At 44.5% G+C, this 21,731-nt stretch overlaps 1 protein-coding gene across 1 annotated transcript in view; it reads left to right on the top strand.

Annotated features, from left to right (window-relative positions):
* Positions 1-21,731, top strand: part of LOC104327334 (ubiquitin-conjugating enzyme E2 R2) — a 57,052-nt gene that overhangs the window by 19,908 nt on the left and 15,413 nt on the right. The window lies entirely within an intron of this gene.

Genomic DNA, 21,731 nt, shown 5'->3' with positions numbered 1-21,731 from the left:
GACGGGTGATTTTTTTTCTGCTGTAACTAGGCTGTGTAAGAGCTGGCTTCTGGTGGGTGCTTGCTTCTTCCGCTCTCCCAAAAAGTTAAACATAGATGTTAATAATATGCTCCATAGAGGTGCATGTGCTGCTGAAGCTGTAATTTTAAAATCTACGTTGTAAATCAGGTGATCACTAAGCCTGGTCAAAAATTGCTGGCTTGGCTATCTTTATCACTAAACAAGCAAGTAGGTCACTAATTTAACTTGCTTGGGTTATTTTTCGCTGATGCCATCCCCTTGCACTACAGCTGCCAAGGCGTTGCTCAGGTATTGGAGTGGAAAAGCAAGGAAAACCCTGGCTATGTTTTTTCTTCCCAGAGCAGAAAAGTACTGATAGAGTATATGTATGCAGACAGATTATCAACAGATTTTTAGCACTTAAAACCACAATTGACAGTCTACAAAATTATTCTGTCACGAGTTTTCTACTGGGAAAGGTAACAGGCGTGTTTGCAGGACTTCAGTAGTAGCCAAAGGCTCCTGGTTGGGCTTCTTTCCTGTGTACACACTCACACTTGCTGAAAGAGCGAAGTGGCTGCTTGATGCAAGTGTGTCCTGCCTAAACCATTGACATTTAACTGGGGAAATAAAGGTGTAAGTGGTCACTTTTTCCTGAATAAGCCATTTAATAATAATTAATAATAATTAATAAAATTATTACTATAATAGCTTAATAAAAATAAACTGTGCAAGCTGTGACTTGTGCTGGTTTGTTTTTCTTGCTTAGGGCTTAGGTGTTTGGATGCTAAGGTATTTCTTAATACCTTATCAGGACTTATCAGACCCGTAGCTGAGTGTAAGAAGTAGGAAACAACAGGCTATGCACTTTTAGTTTTGGAGGGTTCAAATGCCAGTGGCAATGCTGCCTATGCTGTGATTATTCATCTGGTTCTTAAGTATCTGTTTGACATAGTGATTCTGATTGCCATTTGTGTCCTAACATGACAATGCATGCACTATGGTGCTTGGTTGGGACCCTGGGCTGTCCTGTTCTATGTCCGACTGGTTAACTGCTCTTACAGTATCTGCTAGTCCTCACTTTTTAAAAAATCTATAAATCTAAACAAGCTCTGGGGCTGTTTTGGCATTGAGCTTCCAGTGCTCTGCTATTTCTCTTCGGAGCTGGTACACTGCAGCTGTTTGCACAAGCATAACTGTACATGTGAGCATCGTAATAGCTGCTGCTTTGAATGTCTGTGGTGGAGAGAAGGCATGTCGGGAGTCATCAAGCTTGATACTGAGAAGATATGTGATGTTCTTCCAAGATAGCTGGGGAAGGAGGGCATCTTCATTAATGGGAGAAATAGACACAAGTTCAGGTTTCTAGAGATATTTTGAACTTAGTTCAGTAGAAGTTTACCAGATGGCGGATGTGGAAACTTTCTATCTTCTTTTCTCCTGGACAACTATAACAACGTTTACAAAGATCCTGCATCCTCTTTTTAATACCTTATTGAAAATGAGTATCTCTCCTCAGCTGAGAAGTCCAAGCCACATCTTTAATCTCCATTTAAAACTAGTTTATACCTGTGCTCACCATCTAGTACCCCCTGAGCTCCCTCAGTGCTTTAAAGAGTTCACTGTAACATCTTCTGTTATTTTCAAATGCCTCCTCGCTGTTGACAGGCTCTTCATGCTACAGCACAGTGAAGCTGACTGCATGGAAAATCAGCCTGAAAGAATCTTGAAATCTGGTTTGGGCACTAGTATGAGGTTACTTCCAAACAGTTGTTGTTTCGATCCAACTGTCATATGTTAATTTGTCCTTCCCAATACTGATTTATGCACTAAATCAGGATTATTTGTCTGCTCAGTCCACTCTTTTGTCCCTGATACTGCCTGGCAAGTTTACTATAAAGTTAAAGCAGCTGAACTTGCATTGTGTATTTTGATGGGGTGGAACAGAGCAACAAAAAGAAAGGCTCTAAATGCATTTTGGTCATCCCTAGTAAATGAATATAGGCATTTGTGTGGAGAACTAGCAGCACATGCAGATCAGATGCTGAAAGTAATGTGTAGAGCAGCAGCCTGTCCCCCAGAGGTGGAGACCAGAGTCTCACCTGTGGTCTCTGCAGAGCACTTTGAGAATACCACAGTGCAGCGTAGTACTTCTGGTCTTTCATGTTAGCAGGAAGACAGTTCACTGACTTTCACGGTTAACCTTGTAAATCTTAATTTCCCCCACAGCGTTTTTTATTTTGCATTAGAACAGTTTGGTAAGTACTACTTGAACTGTGTAGAACCTTGAAAAATAATACTGGACTAGATACAGCTTTCTGAAGGTATAGTCTGAGAAGAATCCAAGAGTCTAAATGCTGACTTCTGGAGTCTGGGTGATCAGTTTGGAGTCTTATCTGCATCTTTACTGTACAGACAGATAAATGCTTCAAGGCTATGAATGGCAGACTAAATGGCACGCATAGTACCTGGAACAAATCTGGGTCTTTAAACTACTCTAGGCTGTTTAGACTACGCTAGAAGCTAATGACCTAACAGCTTAGTTGGAGGAGACTAGGGCTGTTTGGACATTGAAATTACAAGTTAAATGCTACTGGGTAAAAAACCTTCCAGCTGAATCTTTTTGCTTACATTTTGGTGAAGGGCTAAGGTGCTGTTGCAGATGGGAAAGGCAAGGACTGGGAGAATTGCCCACAGCAGAAGATCGTCAGTTTCATGACCACCTAAGGAGCCTGAAGATGCACAAGTCCGTGGGAGCTGACGAGATGCATATTCTGGTCCTGAGGGAACTGGCAGCTGAAGTTGCTAGGCCACTATCCATCATATGTGAGAAGCCGTGGCAGTATGGTGAAGTTCCCATTGAGTGGAAAAGGGGAAAGATAAAGCCCATTTTTAAAAAGGGTAAAGGAAGACCTGGGGAACTACAGGCTGGTCAGTCGCTCCTCTGTGCCCAGCAAGATCATGGAGTGGAGAGTATGTGAAAGCACATGGAAAATAAGGAGGTGATTAGTGACAGCCAACATGGATTCACTAAGGGCAAGTCAAGTCTGAACGAATTTGGGGTCCTTCTATGACAGGGTTACAGCGTTGGCAGATAAGGGAAGAGAAGCTAATGTCATCTACCTGGACTTGAGCAAAGCATTTGACGCTGTCCTGCATGACATCGTTGTCTCTAAAATGGAGAGACGTGGATTTGATGAGTAGATAACTTGGTGGATGGTTGCACTGAAGGAGTTGTGGTCAAGAGTTCAATGTCCAAGTGGAGACCAGTGATGAGTGGCATTCCTCAGGGGTCGGTATTGGGACCGGTGCTGTTTAATATCTTTGTTTGTGACATGGATGGTGGGATTGAGTGCACTCTCAGCAGATTTGCCAACGACGCCAAGCTGTGTGATGTGGTTGACATGCTGCAGGGGAGGGATGCCATCCATAGGGACCTGGACAGGCTTGAGAGGTGGGCCTGCACAAACCTGCTGAAGTTCACCAAGGCCAAGTGCAAGGTCCTGCGCATGGATTGGGGCAACCCTAAGCACAAATACAGGCTGGGTGGAGAATGCATTGAGAGCAGCAGCCCTGAGGAGAAGGACTTGGGGGTGCTGGTTGATGAGAAGCTCAGCGTGACCCAGCAATGTGCGCTCGCAGCCCAGAAAGGAACCATATTCTGGGCTGCATCCCCAACAGCATGGCCAGCAGGTCGAGGGAGGGGATTCTGCCCCTCTGCTCCACTTTGAGACCCCACCTGGAGTCCTGTGTCCAGCTCTGGAGCCTCAGCACAGGACTGATGTGGACCTGTTGGAGCGGGTCCAGAGGAGGCCACAAAAATGATCAGAGGGCTGGAACACCTCTGCTGTGAGGAAAGGCTGGGAGAGCTGGGGTTGTTCTGCCTGGAGGAGAGAAGGCTCCAGGAAGAGCTTACTGGAGCCTTTCAGTACTTGGAGGCCTACAGGAAAGCAGGAGGAGGACTTTTGACAAAGGCGTGTAGTGATAGCGTGAGCAGTAATGGCTTTAAACTGAAACAGGGCAGATTTAGATTACACATAAGAAAGTAATTCTTCACCATGAGGGTGGTGAGGCCCTGGCATAGGCTGCCCAGAGAAGCTGTGGCTGCCCACTCCCTGGAAATGTTCAAGACCAGGCTGGATGGGGCTTTGAGCAGCCTGGTCTGGTGGAAGGTGTCCCTGCCAATGGCAAGCGGGTTGGAGCGAGATGATCTTTTAAGGTCCCTTCCAACCCCAACCATTCAGTGATTCTATAGATGTGTTTAATGAAGTTAAGGAATTTTTCTTGAGTTAGATGACCAGGGGGTTGCTGGGGTTGGTTCCAAGGAAGGGTACCACGTGACCATCGAGTGTGGGATATCCTGGCATCATGTGCTCCATTACTTCATTAGGCTGCTCTGTGCAAGTCTGCTGGGTTTTATACTGATGTCTCTGCGAATCTTATGTAGTGGCTGACCTTGCCAAAGCATTTCTGAGATGGGAGTGCCCTGACTTCCCAGACATACCAAGCTTCTGCATGTGCAGGTCATGCTCCAGATTCTATAGAGGAGCTGCTGCTCTGCTTTATAAACACTACTTAACCAGCATTTCTGCAACTGCTGTTAGAGCTGGATTGCAGACATTTTTGCCATAGTACACAAACTGAATGAAGCAGCTGCAGCTGGTTTCGTGGGATACCAGACCAGAAGCCATGAACAGATTAGGTCTTGTTCCCCTTTCGCTCTTGGACTCATTGACTAGGTTGTCTAATCGACTTACATTGCAGGTTTGTTTGATGTATACAGTATTTGGAAAGGATTAGCAAAATCAATATGATATAGTTTATTTGTAGCACATGAAGTTGAAGGTGGCTGATGCAGTCAAAGGCAAGCATCTTTATCATCTGCTCAGCTTTCTGTGGTAGATGCAGGTAATCTACTTGTGTAGCTCTCAAGTATCCTGTGAGGAAGTTTAAGGATTCCTGACAATGCTGTGTATTTGTCTGTCTAAAATGAGATGCAGGGAATAACTTGTCAAGCATTCTGATTTTTTTTTAATATACTCAGTTGAGTTGTATGCTGTCTATCTTCAATACTGATGTAGAAAGCTAGCAAACTTTGACCTGAACACTTCAAATGTTGTGAATATCAAAAGGTCCCTTGAAGAAAAGTGGTCTTTTTTGGAGCTTCTCTTTTCACATATTGAATACTGAACAGTAACCTTCAGAACAAAACTTGCAATCTTGCTGTAGCAAGAATTTGTAGGAAACCTCTTGCCATTTGTGGTGGTAATTGGGGGGTGGAGGGTATGACTTTTTGAAACTTCAGAGCATGCTAATTTGGAACTGTATTGAGTGTCTTGAATTGCAGATGGTTTGAGAGACAGATTGTTACCCTATTGCTAAAACCAAGTTTGGTTTGAACACGTATATTTAATGTTGGTGATATTGATAGTGGACTAAAGTTAATACACTTTAAAGTCCTTCAGCAGCAATGTGGCCGAGATGAGGATGCTGAGTTTGAAGAAATCTGTAGCTGAAGGTACCCTGTTTGGGAGAGGGAAGTCCTTGTTGAGAAATGTTTTTTCACTTCCTCTGATTCTAAATCTGACTTGAATCAAAAACATATATAACTGGTGTCATAGATACTATGTGTGAATTCTGCTACTTCCTGGGATAGTAATGGCTTTGATTTCCCTTCCTAAATTCACATGAAGGTGGTAAGTGAGCTGTCTCCCCTCCAGCAGGTTTCAGAAAGCACCAACTTCTGCTGACCTAATTGATGCCAAAGGTGATAATTAAGCTTTCTGAAAAGCTCTGAAGGCAGTCCTGCTAGAGTAGGTATTCATGACTGTGTTAATGGGTGGGTGCAAAGTGGGAGCTAAAAGGGATTCTCTTATCTTTCCATGATTGCTTAACTATCGCTGTGCAGGGGAGGAGAGCTCCTCTGTTACTGCAGAGCTGCTTTGTAGTAAGATGTTCATACTGAAATATAAGCATTGTGTCTGGGTGTGTTCAGGTGCACTAAAGTGGTTATTAAAAGGAAAAAGCAGGGGACTGCAGTTTTATTTCTGTACTTCCAAGAAATGTGACTGTTTGGCAGCAGTGTGAGGAATTTCTTTAAAATTAACGAGTTCAAGATGGTAGTGCTTGTGTGAACATTCAGATGAATGCTAGCAATCTTACTTGTCCATGGGTTTCGTGCATAGGAAAAGATGTTTTGAACCACTTTGTCCTTTAGAGTCTGATACAGCTGTTGAGCTTGAGGTGTTTGGAGTTAGAAAACAGCAAGCTTGTTGGGCTTAAGCTTGGAGTCACATGGTGTAAACTTCTGCTTCCAGTGGGACAGTTAAAGGCAAAGTAGTTTTGGATGTCTGCAGGATATTCTGTATTGCACCAGAACCAACAATATCTGATATAAATCATTGTAATGCTGAGCAGGCAGGTGATGCCATGAAAAGCCGGAATTGAAGACTCAATAGTCGGCAGACTATGAAGCAGGCATTCTTTATTACAGCGCCGGGCACACGGGGGATCTCTCCTCCAAATGTGCGTGCCAAACACTTTGTTATTTCAAGTTAAATACAATCACAATATACGTATTCATTATATTTCTGAGAAATGCTAAGCATATTCATGACTTTACCAAGAACTAATAAGCATATATTAATGTATTTCACACATGTCTGTTAGCATCCTCAGGTGGTCTTTGGGGGTCTCAAGATGAAGGCTTATACTCCTCATCACAGTGTCCGCTGGTTGACCTTTGTTTCTGCGCAGGCCCAGTTCTGAGATCAGTACACTGTGTCCTTCCAGGTTGTTTTGCTCTGGTCTTGTTGCCCTCTTAGTGCCTCTTTATCTCTGTAGCTTGGTGCATCTGCCCTCCCTAGGCTGAGCTCTCCAAATAACATTATTTAGGAGTCTCTCTATCTTAGTGCTTTCCTATCCCTCCCCAAAACAGCAAGTCAAGTTTGTGTAAGTAGTGTTATTTTATCTTAGCGCTTTTCTGTCTTCTCAAAACAGCAAGGATCTACTTTAGTTTAATTACAATCACTCTAGTAAGTGGAAATTTTACATTTACAGGTATCACAAGATTAATTTTAAGGGTGGGATCTGCAGAGGTCTTTAGAGACAGTTGTGCTGCTTGGTTGAGCTGTTTGTGTGCCTGAAGCAGAAAATATGTGCTGGCATGGCCAGGGTCACTGGCTCTTGATCCTTCTCTGCAATGGGCATGTAGGCGTATCTTGCCCCGATCACCTAAAATCCTGCACTGGTGTGCTGTGTAGACATTGATGGGGCTGTTCCTAAGAGGTGCATAATCTTTGTTTCACAGGGCCACTTCGGGGTGAGAGGGATGTGGAGGCAAATTGTGCTGATCTGGGAAATGCATAACCCTTTTGGTACAGTGAGGGAGGCTCTTGGACCTGATACTCAGCTTCGCAGACTGCCTTCAGTGCTGGTGAAGGCTGCTGCTGTTGCAGTCTCTGGAGACCATTTTGTTCAGCTGAAAATACTTTTGCTTAGAGGCTATGAAAACTGGGACAAGGTGGGATAGGAGGGACTGAGCAGTAGTGGTTCTAGTGAGCAATGCTGAATGTCCAAGAATGGGAACAAAGGGAACTTTGTGGATTTTTTCTGAGAAATTGCTTGGAATCAATTCCTGCAGTTGTGCCCCATGCCACAAACCTTGTAGTACAGGTACTTTTTCCACGTGTTACTTGAAACTCTTTGCAATATGATAGGGTGGATAACCTGAGATGTTTTTTTGTGAGCTGTTATGTTCTGTTATTGCCCCTTGTACGGCTCGATACTTTCAAAACTGAAAACATATGTATAGTGTAAGGCTTTTCTTAGACTAAGATTTCCAGCACGTAGCTGGTCTTGTACAGAAGCATGACTGAGACGAGCGCAGAGTAAAGCAGCCAGAGGAAAACGGTTGACTCCTGTTGGTCATCTTGCAGCATTCTCCCGTTCCAGTCAGTACTGTGATTTTTTTTCCCCCTCCCTCCCCCCAAAATCTGCCAAGACATGCAGGGCTCTTAAATGCATGTCTGCATGTCTTGGCAGATTTGGGGGGGGATCACACTGGCATCTGGAGGACTCTGTTGTGGGTTTTTTTTTTTCAGGAAACGAATTCCATGCTGGAATAGAATTGTAACCAGGTAAAAGTATAGCTTTTTATGCTGTGTAGTGGGGAAAGAAATTGTATTTGACTTCCAGTCAATTTGCAGTGTTATTTTCATCCAGAGGTCTAACACAGCAGCAGGGTTGATTTTATTTATAGTTTAAATAATATATGATGATGCTTAGCTTTTTATATATTGTTTATTAGGCAGAGAATGGCTTGAGGGCTATACTTTTTATTTCATTATATCCAGGTCTTATAAAGCAAACCCTAACAAGTGGCAATTAGTATAAAAGTAGTGAGCATGTGGCTTTTAAGTTAGTTTGCAAACAGCTGTATAACTTTTGGTAGTATTAAAAAAAAAAATCAACAATAGATATGTTAATGATTTGATTTGGGGGAAATTTTACTCAGTGTATCAGATGGAGTTGTAAGGAAGATAGAGACCTATAGTTGTCAGGCAAATGTTTCAGTTGTTAAAAAGCAAACCTCTGAAGTACTTTGATAGTGTCTAGTCTGCAGCTGTTTCTGCAAAGTGCTGACATGGCATTAACTTTTTTCAGTGTCTGAGCCTTTTAACTACCAACAAAAGTTGTCTGGTTTGTACAGTACCTGATGCCAGATGAGCCTTAAAGTCCCCTAGTTCTTTAAGGGCTCTTACTGTAACCTAAATGGTATGTGAATGGATTTAGGGAAATCACCACACGTGTGGTATTTAGCTTTTATTTCGTGCTAGATTAAAGAGTGTGGTACATCAGTATTAATACTTATCAAAAAATGAAATATTTCAAGGCTTCCTGAAGTGAAACTAGCTTTCCGATTTTCATGTGCCACATCAGTGTGGCGGTAACAGGTTGCAAGATTGGTGAACCCGCATAGTTAATGATGCCTGCTCTCAGGCTTGCCAAATTGAGTGCAGACGGAACTGCTTCCAGCTCGTACTGTCAGAGTTCATGCTCTGGAAATGTCCTTTTCCAATAGCAAAATACTCTCCAGTCTTGGTATTTATGGTGGATACTGCTCTAATGTCTGTGTAAGATTGCTCAAAGGGTGCGTTTCTGTAGTGCAAATCTTAAACAGCCTTACCTTCTGTGTGCATAGTCATTATTTATTTAAAAGTAGTGGTCTATCTGTGTCAGTATGTAAGTCAGTGCAAAAACCAGGTGTGCATACTGCTTCCTGTTCAAGGAAACTTATGGAGTTCTTCATTCAGTTTATGTACTAAATGTTATCTACAAGCTGAAGAGGACAAGAAGCAAGCTGGTTTATTCTCTTACTGAATCAAAGCAAGGTAAAATTTGTAGGTAGAGCACTATTTAAATCATCCTACTTGATACCAGGTCTGTGTGTGGCTTTTGCTTGCTGATTGCTGGTAACCTGACTAGGAGGAGCACAGCTGCAGACTAGCATTAATACCAGCAAGGCTGTCAGCTTATACTAGAGCATATACTAATTCAGAATCACATCTACTTTATCACCACTAGAGGCTCCTCCAAGTCACGCTTTGGATACGTTTCTGTCAGGAAGCAGCTCGTGCTTGGAGTAGCATGCAGATGTCTGAATCTGTCAGTGCAGCACCTCTTTACAAGCAATGAATTCATTTTTTAAATCAAAACAATCAGTCATCCTGATTGATTGTATGGTATGGTTGAATCCAAGTTGTCAATTTGAAATGGTTACTGATCATTAACTACTGATAAACTTTAAGCAATGTTGACTAGAAGCTTGTAGTGTTGCTTGCTAGTAAGTGGAAAAAACAAGCATGAAAATATCTGTAATGATGAGTGTGGGTAAATACTTTTAACATCAGCGTATTTTATCACAGCATAGATAAGGCTGTAATTATGAACACAGATTATTTTAGCGTTCAGACACTTCTGTGTATGTCAGGGTTAGGTTTTTCCATGATGGGGCTGTACTTACACCTGTATTCTCAAAACACTGCCAGCTTTTGCTGCAAGCTGATTATTACTACATTGTAATTTGATAGGGTGTAGGCATCTTGCATCAGGTCTGAGATACAGGTCTGATCAAACAGCTTAACAACATTAGGACTGTGTTTTGAAGAATTAATCTTGTAAGACAGAAAAGAATGTCAGCATGGGATAGTAGCTAACATACAAATGCAGACGAATTTTCTGTTCTTTGCTATTCCTGGGTTTTGGTAGCCTCATCTTATTCCATATATAATCAAGTCCTGTGCTCAGGTCTTAGGTTTTTGCAGATGTGTGGGTATCGTTTTCCTCTGAATGGAGTAAGAGGTAATCCAGTTCCCAAACAGACTGTGTGGATGCTGCAATTTTTGAGCATGGCAGTATGCTGGAGCTCCTACTGGAGCTATTGGAGACGCAGCATGCATTTTCATAGATTAAGCATCAGTGATCTCTGTAGTCACAGATACTTACATGCGATGATCTTATTTGGAAAGTGGAGGAGCTACTAGATGAGTCTTTGAAGGAAAGCAACATGACTTGTTTTTGTGGGGGCTTCAAAATACGAAGGTTCTGTGTGGCTACTGGCATAGACAGGAAGGACTTATTGGAAGGTTATTTTTTATTATCTGTTTCTCTAGCGTTCATGTAATGTTCTTAAACTTGAAAACCTTGAAGAAGAGCGAAGCTGAAAAAGGAGCTATCCAAAATTTCCCAGAAGGTAGATACCAGAAGTAGAAATTGATGTATCACAGTACAAAACTTGCTCTGTCTTCAAGTTCTCTACTTTTTTTTCTTGAGGTATCACCTCTTCCTACAAATCTCCATGGCCATAGATGCAGCACCACTTGTAAGAGCTCTTACTGTCAATCTGCTGCTGCAATTTATGCTTGTTGCTCGACTTAGACTGCTCTGTTTTTTTCCCCACAGTTGTGTTCGGAGCCTTTTCATCCACAGTCCAGTTCTCAATAAAAGCAGTCTGTCAATCTGCCATAGATCTTGTCTTTTCTCTGTTTGCCGCTTATGGGTGATCCCTTATCTGTCACACAAATTTCTGCTAAAGTTAAGTGAGGTATGCCACTTCAGGAATAAAATGACATGCTTAAATGCAGGAAGAAAAATTAAATGAGTTTTAATTCCCCCCCTCCCCTTCCTTGCTTGGTACTGGCAGGCAATACTGCATGGTGTTAGAGCTGCTCAAGAGTTGCTTTTGGTTGCACAATTGTACGAGTTTCCTCTGACTTTCCTACAAGATCCAGCTTTCTCTGTCCAAATGATCAGATCTCTTGCCCAACTTCTCATCTTACCTTTGTCTTGTTAAGTTTGTCTTGACCTTGATACCCTCCTGACCTGCAGTAGTCTGAAGTGGTTACTGACCGTTACTCTTACGCTGTATGTCTTCAGACTTAATGTAAATGGTTACGATTAATTAGGTACAAGCTTGAATTTAAAGGATTTTCATTCATGTACCAAGCTTAGCTCGATTGCACTGGTTCTGCTTATATCAGAAGTATAAAGGTTACCTCATGTATCTGTGCTGCACTGCAGAGGAATCAACCCACTTTGCACCCTTTTTCTGGCTCCTTCAGGAAATATTTCAACAAACTGAGGATTCTGGCTTTATCTAGATGTCATATCTGTCATTGACACGGCAACTAGTTGGAACATAGGTAGAAATACCAATGCTACCTTTCACTTCAGTGTTCTACTTTCTCTTGTATTTCCACTTGGCCTGAAAGATGTCTTTTTAAGCATTTGTGTATTAACAATGATCAAGAGCAACCATTTTATAGTGTTCCTTGTCTTGCCACGTGTAATTAGCTTTTTAAATGGAGCATGGTTGCTCTGGCAGGGAGGTGACTTCCTCGTGGTGTGCAGGAGATGAGGACTGTATGTGAAGGGATGTGTTCTTCAGTAGCTGTTTCCTTAGGTCCACGCTGGGAGCATGAGGTCTACACAGTACCTAACACAAGGCACCTCAGGATATGGTTCGAACACCAGGGGTACTTTGGAGCCACTGGAGGCCAAAACAGTTGAATGTCTTGTCCTTGTGCCTACAGCAGCAGTGCAGTCTGATCTGCTTTTTTTAAAGCAGATTTTTAGTGTAGGAGCTGCTTTTCTGCCTGTTGTGATGCAGCAGTTACACAGGTATTTGCAGGAGCTGGTACTGGGCAGAATGGAGCTGGTGGCTGCTCCTTTTACCCCCCAGCCCAGGCAAGAGTACTTTGCAGTGTGGGAAGTAGCAGTTTAATACTCTGCAGGCCTCAATGATCTGCCTTGCTGTTTTGATTTTTGACTTAAGGTGGATGTTTGTGTTTTGAAATCAGTAAATTAATTAAAGGTATCATTTGAACTAAGCACCCTTTCCTTAGTAGGCCAAAGCTCAAATTGAGACTTTACCACATCAGTAATATAGTGGAATTTGGGAAGGGTTGTCTTGTTTTGAATCTGAAGTCAGAGCTACGATTCATCTTTCTGTAATTCTCATCCCTAGCAGTGCAGTTTGATGGCAACCAAGTCATTGCTGCTGGTGAGTAAAGCTGCACCAGTTGTACTTTAGATGATTTGGAGTTCACACCACTACAAGGCAGGGTAAAAAGGGATAGAGGATGACAGAATGCTGAATGCCTCTTGAATTTGTCACCTCACTAGCAACAAACACCCATACCTGTTACCGTAGAAACAGTAGCCTGAGGACCAAGGATGGGTACATATCAGCTAATGCACTTATTTTAGCTTAACTTGATCTTTTTGAAGCAGCCTATGATAATGGAGCTGACAGGCACGTCTTTATGCAATAATGTAAAAGTATGCTTTTGTGTCTCAAATGTAGGCTTCTTGCTAGTGAATACCTTCTGCCATAGTGCTGGTTCCTCCAGGGAGCCGGGGGGTGCTGGGCAGGGAGGCAGCTTGCGCAGGGGTATCCGACCCCGTGGGCTTGCACAGGATAATAGACATTTTTGCAGACGTCTGACACACTGGGCTGTGCGTGATACGGTGGTATCAGTATAGGGTTATAAATCTAGACTAATGCAGTGCTGATCGTGTCTCCACGTGAGGAGATGGTGCTGCTGTGTGTAGCTGCTTGTTTGCAAGTGGTGCAGCCCAGCAGACTTGCTTACTACTGCGGAGTAAGTGTTACCTGCGCCTGCCTAGACTGAACTGCCTGGGACCGGCTCCGAAGAGGAGAGTTCATGATCAGGAATGCAGAGGCTGAAAAATAAGTAGCAGGGCTGCGTAAGTGCTTAGTTGGCTTCTGTGTGGCAGCCAGCATAGATAAGATTTTGACTGCAATTCCTAGGTGCTGCCATTGAGTTTCTAGAAACCTATATATCCCTTGTTTAAAGAAAGGCTGGTATGCAGGCTTGAGCAGTCTCGTCAGAAGAGCTGCTGACTGCTGCGCTGGGAAAGGCGAAGTTGTGTAACACTGCAGCACAGTGCCGTGGTTTACACTTACGATGCTATAAATATTCCTTTCCCCTTGCTGCTTATGAAAGAGGTGACTGCATCAAGACCTGCCCTGTGTTTTTTAGCAGAACATGTGACAGGCTGTCCCTTGAGGAGAGCTTTCCTCTTGCATCCAGCCCGGCTTGCATATGAAGAGATCCAAGGCAGTTAGTCATTCACTGACTCATGAATGGTGCTTGCTTAAAGAATTGTCTAAAAATAGTTAAAACAGGCTGAAGGAAAGAGTGTTCCTATATAGAGCTGGTTTGGACTTCTCTTCACTCAGCAGATGCAAATAGTGTGGATTGCTTCACAAAACAATAAAGCAATTTGCTGTGGTTTGTGAAGTATGCAAATGGAGGAATGAATGGGTGAGTTCATAGAAACTCTCAAGCCTGATGAAAAATGCTGTGAAACTGGGGTGTGCTTTGGTCATGATTATTTGAATTTGAGCAAACTATAGAAATGACCAGGATCAGTCTGAAGTATATCATGCTGTCTCATGCCCAACCATGCCATGGACATGCCTGCGTGTAAATCTGCTTCAGGAACATAGATTACTTACCCAGGTGTCACAGTTTGGAGCAGGGCAGCAATAAACAGCGTGGGGGATGCTCTCTGTTAACCCCCCTGCCCTCCCACCAGCAGAGGGGAGAAGGAGGAAGGGGGAGAGAGACTAACACATTGGAAATGAAAATTATTAGTAATACTAATAAGATAAATAAGGCAAAAATACACATAACCAATATTGAGCTTCCCAGAGTTGTATGCAGTGCGGGCTGCAGGCAGACACTGGGCAGTCTGGGACTGGACTCTGCAGCAGACAGGAACAGGACTCGGGAATGCATGGATGGGAATCCGGATCAGGATTGCAGGCAGGACAAGGAGCAAGGGTCCTCTCCAAAAGCCAGCCATGGATGAAGGGAGCGAGACCCTCATGATGCCCCAGCTTTAATCTGAATGTGATGTGTGTGGCATGGAATACCTTGTGGGTCAATATCGGGTCACCTGTTCTGTCCACCCCTCCTTGCCAGTGCCACCCTTTACGACTCCTCACTGGCAGGACCTAAAAGGTCTATCAGTGACCTTGGCTGCTGTGGCAATAATTACAAGCATGGGCTTTTTCTGCCTTCCGTTCCTACTGTTAGCTCAGTAAAACTATAAACATCAGGTGTTACCAGCTTTGGAGTGGACACTGTGTGAAAAATGTGCAGCCAACTTCTCAAAAGTGCAATTATGTAGAAGAACTTATCTGAAACGAAAATTCACTAAAAGAGAATTGGTTCTGTTTTAACCAAAACGGGGACATTCCACTACTTATACCGTACCATTTACATCATGCTCCAGTCACTATTGCCTTTTCCCGTCTTTAAATATTTACATATGTAGACATACATATGTGTCAGTAGTTTGTGATTCATCTTTCTACAGAAAGTTCACTGAGTTCGTGTAGTTTGACTGTGGGTCTCTGGTCTGTGCCCGCAGAGATGTCAATCTCAGAAGTTACTGGATGCCACTTGATGAGGCTACCTCAGGTTTCATCACTGCTGCATTAATCTGGAAGACACTTACTGAACACTGTTGGGATCATGTAGCGATTAACATCATACAGTTCAAAACTGAGTATTCTCACCAAGAATCAGATCTCCTTCAGGTAGGCATCAGACTTCACCCTCCTTCAGCATCACCCACCAAATACATGCCGGCTCTTGAGCAAAAACAACCCCACAGATGGGTTTGCCGTTGCCCAAAGCAGGAATAACCCAGTTTTCCCCAACATGTTCCTTTCATACACCACAGGGACTTTATCCCCTTCTACTGCATGTAAAAGGTCTGACTGAGCAGGGCCAGCCTGATTGATTGATCCCCTGCTGTGAACCAACCAGGTGGCTTGTGCCAAATGCTTACCCCCATTTTTAACAGTTCCACCTCCCAGTGCTTTCAGGGTAGTTTTTAACAATCCATTGTATTGTTCAGTCTTCCCAGAGGCTGGTGCATGACGGGGCATGTGATATACCCACTCAATGCGTGGTGTGTTCCGTTTCTCTCAAACTCATCCCAAAAAAGGGTGTCTTCTCTTAATGGCTGCAGCATGGGCTGCTGTGGGTGGAGAGCTGAGTCTGTCCTGTATCTTGGACAATTTCTCAAGCAATTTTTGTAGTATGTTCTTGTTTTTCTCAGCTGGCTGAGTCGGCTTTTCCATAGCCGAGGTGCAGGCCTGTAGGGGGGAAGAGACACTGTCTTCTACCTGCCGCAGTGGGTCGGCCACTTCACCCACAGTTGCTCACCCATCATCTTGTGCTGAGTTAAATATTGGCAGTGGGTGGGCGTGTGGCAGTGGTGCACTCTGCACAAATGCCCTTTGAATCTAACAAAGACTGGGTGCATGGCATTTCGTCAGTCTGCAGTTGTCTGTGGGTCTCAGATACTTAACAGCTTTCTCCATGATGGTCTGTTTGCCTAGGCAGCAAATGGTATCACCCTTAAAGGGATACGTGCTCTTGCCTGCTGGCAAGGTTCACCTCTAGAGGCTTTGTTTTTTGTGTCTTTCTCCCAATTGCCTTATCAATGCCACCTTCTCTGGCCAGGGATCCAGACTGCATGGCTTCTCTGCTGTCAAAGTCCAAGCCATCAGCCCCACTATCGCAGCATCAGATTAACCAGGTGGTGAGTGACTTGCTTTGGTGATGGCTAAAATCTTTCTTTTTATACCTCACAGCTCCTCCAGGGATGAAGGAGGGGATGACTATCTCTAGTTCTGAGGACGGGCCCTCTCCCTGCTCTGCTTTTCCTTTGTATTTCTTCTTGGCCATGGTGGCGGCTGATACTGCTGACCCCTGAGTGATCACAGTCCCTGTGCCGAGGGTCTGAGTTGCCGCAGAGGCTGTCACCAGGCTGGCGTGGTGGCAGTGCCAGTCCTCAGGATCACAGTGCCTGCGGAGGCCATTACTGGAGGCGGACGGGCTGCAGAGGCTGCAGCAGGAGCAGCAGTGGCTGCAGCACTGGTCACCAAGGCTGTGGTGCCTGTGCTGGGGGAGGACCTTGACTCAGCACACTTTATAAAAGTTAAAGTGGCTTCAGCCCACTTACACCTGCACCAAGGTTTCGTCGTACACCATGCCTGAAAAGCATTCAGGGAAACCGAAAATAGAAGCAGGTTAATTAGATAATCCCAAGAATATCCAAAATTTCCAAAATCTGGCAAAGCCACGTTAGCCTAATAAGGAGAAGCGTGATTTCTCAGATTAAAAGTGTAGTTACTAACACAGTCTGCTGTGTAGTGCCTGACGTACTCGGGTGAAGTCATTGCCACTGGTTTGGGTTTTGTGCTTTCTGTTATCATCTGTTCATAAGAGATTGGAGTGATAATGGCGCATTTTATCACAGCTTAGATCAGTTCTGAACACCCCAGCAAAACGATGCCTTCAATCCCATGCCCAGAATTCAAAAACCTCAGATGAACACTAGCAAACAGTGCATACAGCAGAGGTGGCAGTATCTGGACACTTGGCTCTGGGCAAAGCTCTAAAAAGACGTGGTGCAACACCGTGCATAGCAATGAGGAAACTGGTGTGGTGAAAGCTGCCTGTTTTAGTTTCCAGACTCCTTGAAACGCTCGAAACAAAAGGCTTATCCTCTGTTGATGGAGCTTGGGTCTGCTCTGGCTGGAGCTGGGATTCAAACTCTGAGCTGCTGGGTGCTGGGCGCCTGTGGATCTGTCACTGATGGATCTGTCATGACTGGGAGCAGGGCAGTGATGGGCAGTGCGGTGGATGCTTGGTAACCCCCTGCCCTCCCACCGGGGGGAGGAACTTACACATTGGAATTGAAAACTGCTTTACTGAGGATAACAGAAATAAGGCAAAATGTACAAAACCCATATGGAGTTTGCCGGACTTGCGGCCCAGGGGCTGGTGTTGGGCCAGCGGCTGCCGGGCAGACACCGGGAAGTCCGGGACTGGACTCCGCAGTAGACAGGAACTGTATTCAGGAATCCACAGGTCAGAATCTGGATCGGGCTCGCAGGCAGGACAAGGAGCAGGGTCCTCTCCAGAAGCCAGCCATGGATGAAGAGAGCGAGACCCTCGCTATCCTCCACCTTTAAACAGAGTACAACACGTTTATTCAGGGAATACCTTGTGGATCAATATCGGGTCACCTGTTCTGTCTGCCCCCCTGCAAATACAACCCTTTATGACCCTTCGCTGGCAGAAACTAAAAGATCTATCAGTGACCTTGGCTGCTGTAGTGATAATCACAAGCATGGGCTTTTTCTGCCTTCTGTTCTTACCGTTAGCTCAGTAAAACATCAGGTGTTACCAGCTGAAGTGGACACTGTGTGAAAAATGTGCAGCCAACTTCCCAAAAGTGCAGTTGCTTAGAAGAACTTAGCTGAAAGGAAAATTCACTAAAAGAGAATTTGTTCTGTTTTAACCAAAACCAGGACACCAGGCTGTGAAACTTCAAAATATGATATTGAGCGGGATGCTGAAGCTGTTGTAGGCTGATGCAGTTATTAATAAAAGAGACGGCCTTCTGGAGCCAGGAGCCTGGTAAGTGGAGGCAGGTGCCCAGAGTGTAAGTCCCATACACACTGAACTGGAGGGCTTCCACGTGTGATGCCAGAGATGCCAGTAATGTAGCATGATACTTTGAATAAGCAGGCTCAAATAGTCCTGCCACTGCTCCAGCAAAGCTCTGTTATCTTTACAAATAGAAAGAGATGGAAAATTGCTTTTTCTGAAGTGGACAGAGGCTGTTTCTAGAGTAGCTGCATTAGTGGTAGAGCTTTGCCAGTTCAGGTACCAGCATCTTCAGTTATATCTGCAGTAGGGCTATTTTGGGTGCCAGCTTCTCCCCTGAAGCAGACACCTAAGAGGACAGGTGTGATTTGGAGTAAACTTTAGGTGCAGCATCTCCATGGATCTTTGGCTCCTTCAGCAAGTATTAGATGCTATAGGGAGACTCAAGTTTCACACATTTGGAGTTACTCTTCCTGTTTCGTCCAAATGGGAAAGTCAGTGTGTTTGTACAGATATAAATAAGAACTGAGTCATCTGTTTCTGCCTGGAAGACAGTCACACAGACTAGCCTCTCTGCATTACACACACCCGGAGAGCCTGATTTCAAGCTGTACAACTCGCGTGCAGTCTGCAGGCACCCAGGAGGCATCAGACCCAAGAGCACAATCTCAACATGAGGCCTTCAGTGATGGCAGAAGTCTCCTCACATCTGGCCTGTCACAATCTCTAGTATAATTAATCTTAATTTTTTTTCCTCTCTTCAGGTCAGGACTGATCCTGGAATGAAGGTTGAATTGGGGGCGGAATCTAGTCCTATTTCAGCATGGGAATTCCCAGGAAAATACAGAAACCTTAGTACAATGACAGCTTTCTCACACGGGACTCTGAAATTGCTTTAGTGCTTGGCTCCTGTGGTGGAAGCTCAGCAAAGCTGTTGGGCTGCCAGCTTGCCCTATGAAAGAGGACAAAGTAGTTCTGTTTGGTGTTAAGTCTTATACAGCTGCTGGTAGTTGCCTTTTCTATGATGAGGTGGCAGACAAATGCAAAAACTGAGTGAAAATGGACAGGTTATAAAAGACATACTTGGATGGCTCAGGATGCCACCATTTCCAATCCAGTGTCTCTTGCTGGATGCTGCATCTCCTGCAGCTCTGTTGCAGTGATGTTTTCCGTAGCATTGTGTAAAGTCAAACTAACAAGTGATGGAAGCGAACCTGGCCGTTGTTAGCCTGGTGTAGGTGAGTGCTGCTGTCATCTGCTCCTTTGTGTGAGCTCTGCGGGTTCTGACCTGCAGTTTTGGGAAAACACTGTCAAAGTAGCACAGCTGTGCCTTAGGGGTCTGTACTAAGGAGTTCAGTAGTCTAGCCCTGTCTGGAAATGTTTTGCCGTTACGAGCCTGGGCCGTAGAGCAGAGGCAGGAAAACGCTCTTCGTCGAGCCGTGGGGCTGCAGTGCGGACCTGTGTGCAGCCCCGTGCTCGCAGGGCCGCGCTCGGTTATACAGCCGGGCAGGGCAGCAGCTTCAGGAGTGTGCAGGTGGCCTCTGGCCAAGGGAAACTTCTCGTTCGGCTTCCAGCCTGTCCCCAGCAAGCTGTTCACATGCAAGCATTAGCAGCTGCCCGGTCTGAAGCGGGATGCTCCTGGCTCAGGAACGCTGATGGCGAGTGCTTCAGGGCCTGAGCCAAAGTGGCTGTTGCATGGTTTAGGCTGAACGGCATGATCAGCTGGGCTGTTATCTGGGGTAGTAGATACCATGGACTGTTGCTGCGGTAAAACCGGCTGCAAGAAGGGATGATCTTCTCTAACTGCTGAACTGCCTGAGATCCTAAGCACAGCTGACTTGTGCGGGCTAACTCGGTCTCTGGGCGAGTAGCAGCTGCCATGAGCAATTATCATCATAAAGGCTAAAAGCTCCAGACTGAACTCCTAGGTTATCAAAGGGAGACAATATTAAAAAAGAAAAATACTTTCTGTTCTTTTGAGTAATGTTAGAAGAAAGTGGTTTGGTTTCCAGCTTACACTGCTTGTTCTAATGTCATTGTTCAGAGCAGTTTTATTTACTTGGATCCCTTGAGAGATGGGACAGGCAAGAGGAATGTAAACATACGAGATAGCAGGAGCTTGGATGCAAACCAGCCTAACAGGGCTGTAGTAAATCTCCCCTTTATCATTTGGCTCAACCACAGTTTCATATCTGATGTTGTTCCTGATTTCAGATCTAAGGAGCAGACGACTAGTATGTGAGTCAAAAGCCCTTTCTTCAAAAGTGTAGTTGTAACTTTGACCACTGTATTGCAGGCTTGCTGCTTTGGTCCGGGTTGGGTGAGTCAACAACAGTCCCAGTTTTATGAACATAGCTACATGGACAAAGAACAACAATTTACTATTAAAAGAAGTTTTGGTAGAAGGAAACCTAGTTTGTATCAGAGGAGTCTTCCACTGGAAATGGCAGCGTTTGGTAATGCCCCAGATAACTAAATTAGGAAGTGGACACAGGATATGATGCAATGTGAAATAAGAATGGGATCCTGCCTGTCAAACTGGTGTCTGATTTTTGTAAGTTAACCTCGTTTCTTGACTCGCCTTTGGCCTACAGACTTGTAGCTCTATTTTCTTTCTTGTTTAGAAGCTTCATGTGCTTTTTATGAGATCTAGTTCACTCCTCATGTCCAGGTCTTTGTGATTAAAATTCCTTATGAAACAGTGCAGAATGTAAGGGGTTTGCTGCTGTTAGTGTTCATACAGCCGGTGCAGCAGCAAGGGAGTTTCCAGGACCCACACGAATTAATTCACTTGGTCACTCATCTTCTAACTGGCATCAGAGATGTGGTCCAAGTTCTCAAAAAGCACGATGAATGTCAGTTAGCACTGATATGGTGCTGCTGGGAAATGAGGCCAGAACTGGGACTGAATTACCAGGCTGGTGCCCAGCTCTGCTGCAGGGGGTGACTTGGGTCCTAAGTCACGATACCTGGAGCTGAAATAGCAATGTTGGTCGTACATTCGTTCTTACCTTGTCAAATAGTTTGCAACGCGGTGTGGCTAGCTTTAATGCTGCTTTACAGGTTCTGAAGCTGGGTGATACCAAGGTGCTTTAAACCTCATTGATGTGAGCAACAGGCTGCTAGTACTTACTGCTGGCCTCTGCTGAATGTGTTTTCCGGCACATAGTGTTTAATACTGCATGCGCTAATCCAGGCTTAATGTGGAAGAGGAGAATCCATTAGACAAATTGTATAAATGCTTGATGTGCTAGAAGCAGTAAAGGGCGTTTTGTAGGATTAGATATTAACGTTTAATCCAGTAGTGGTCTGTTGTTCCTGTTCTTGTTGACTTCTTGTATGTTAAACGTATGGTGTGGTTCGCAGCACGCTGGCGGGAGCCGTTCGTCAGGCATGAGCTACGGGAAGTGATGATGTGCACAGCCAGGAGCCTGGTTGTGCCTGTTAGAAAGAAAAATGAGGAGGCCTTGTGCTGTCTGCAGGTGCTGTAACTCTCACCGGAGCGGGGAGGCCTTGGTAGTACCCGCATACGGAGTCGGTCGGAGCGTGCCTGTGAGCTGATGGTAGCAGATAATTACAAAAAAGCACAAAATAGTTTAAAAGCTCAGATGCTTCCCTTGTATCTGATCTTAAATACAGTTTGCAAAAGACGCTCAGTTTCACTGATGCTGCGTTTTTGTAGGGCTTGCATTAAGCTTGTGATGTTTTAAAATAAAAACTACCTGCAAC

This window comes from Opisthocomus hoazin, chromosome Z (assembly GCF_030867145.1).
Source record: "Opisthocomus hoazin isolate bOpiHoa1 chromosome Z, bOpiHoa1.hap1, whole genome shotgun sequence".
Classification (NCBI taxonomy): Eukaryota; Metazoa; Chordata; class Aves; order Opisthocomiformes; family Opisthocomidae; genus Opisthocomus; species Opisthocomus hoazin.
Note: the sequence above shows the minus strand (reverse complement) of the source record. Positions and strands in the feature narration are given on the sequence as shown.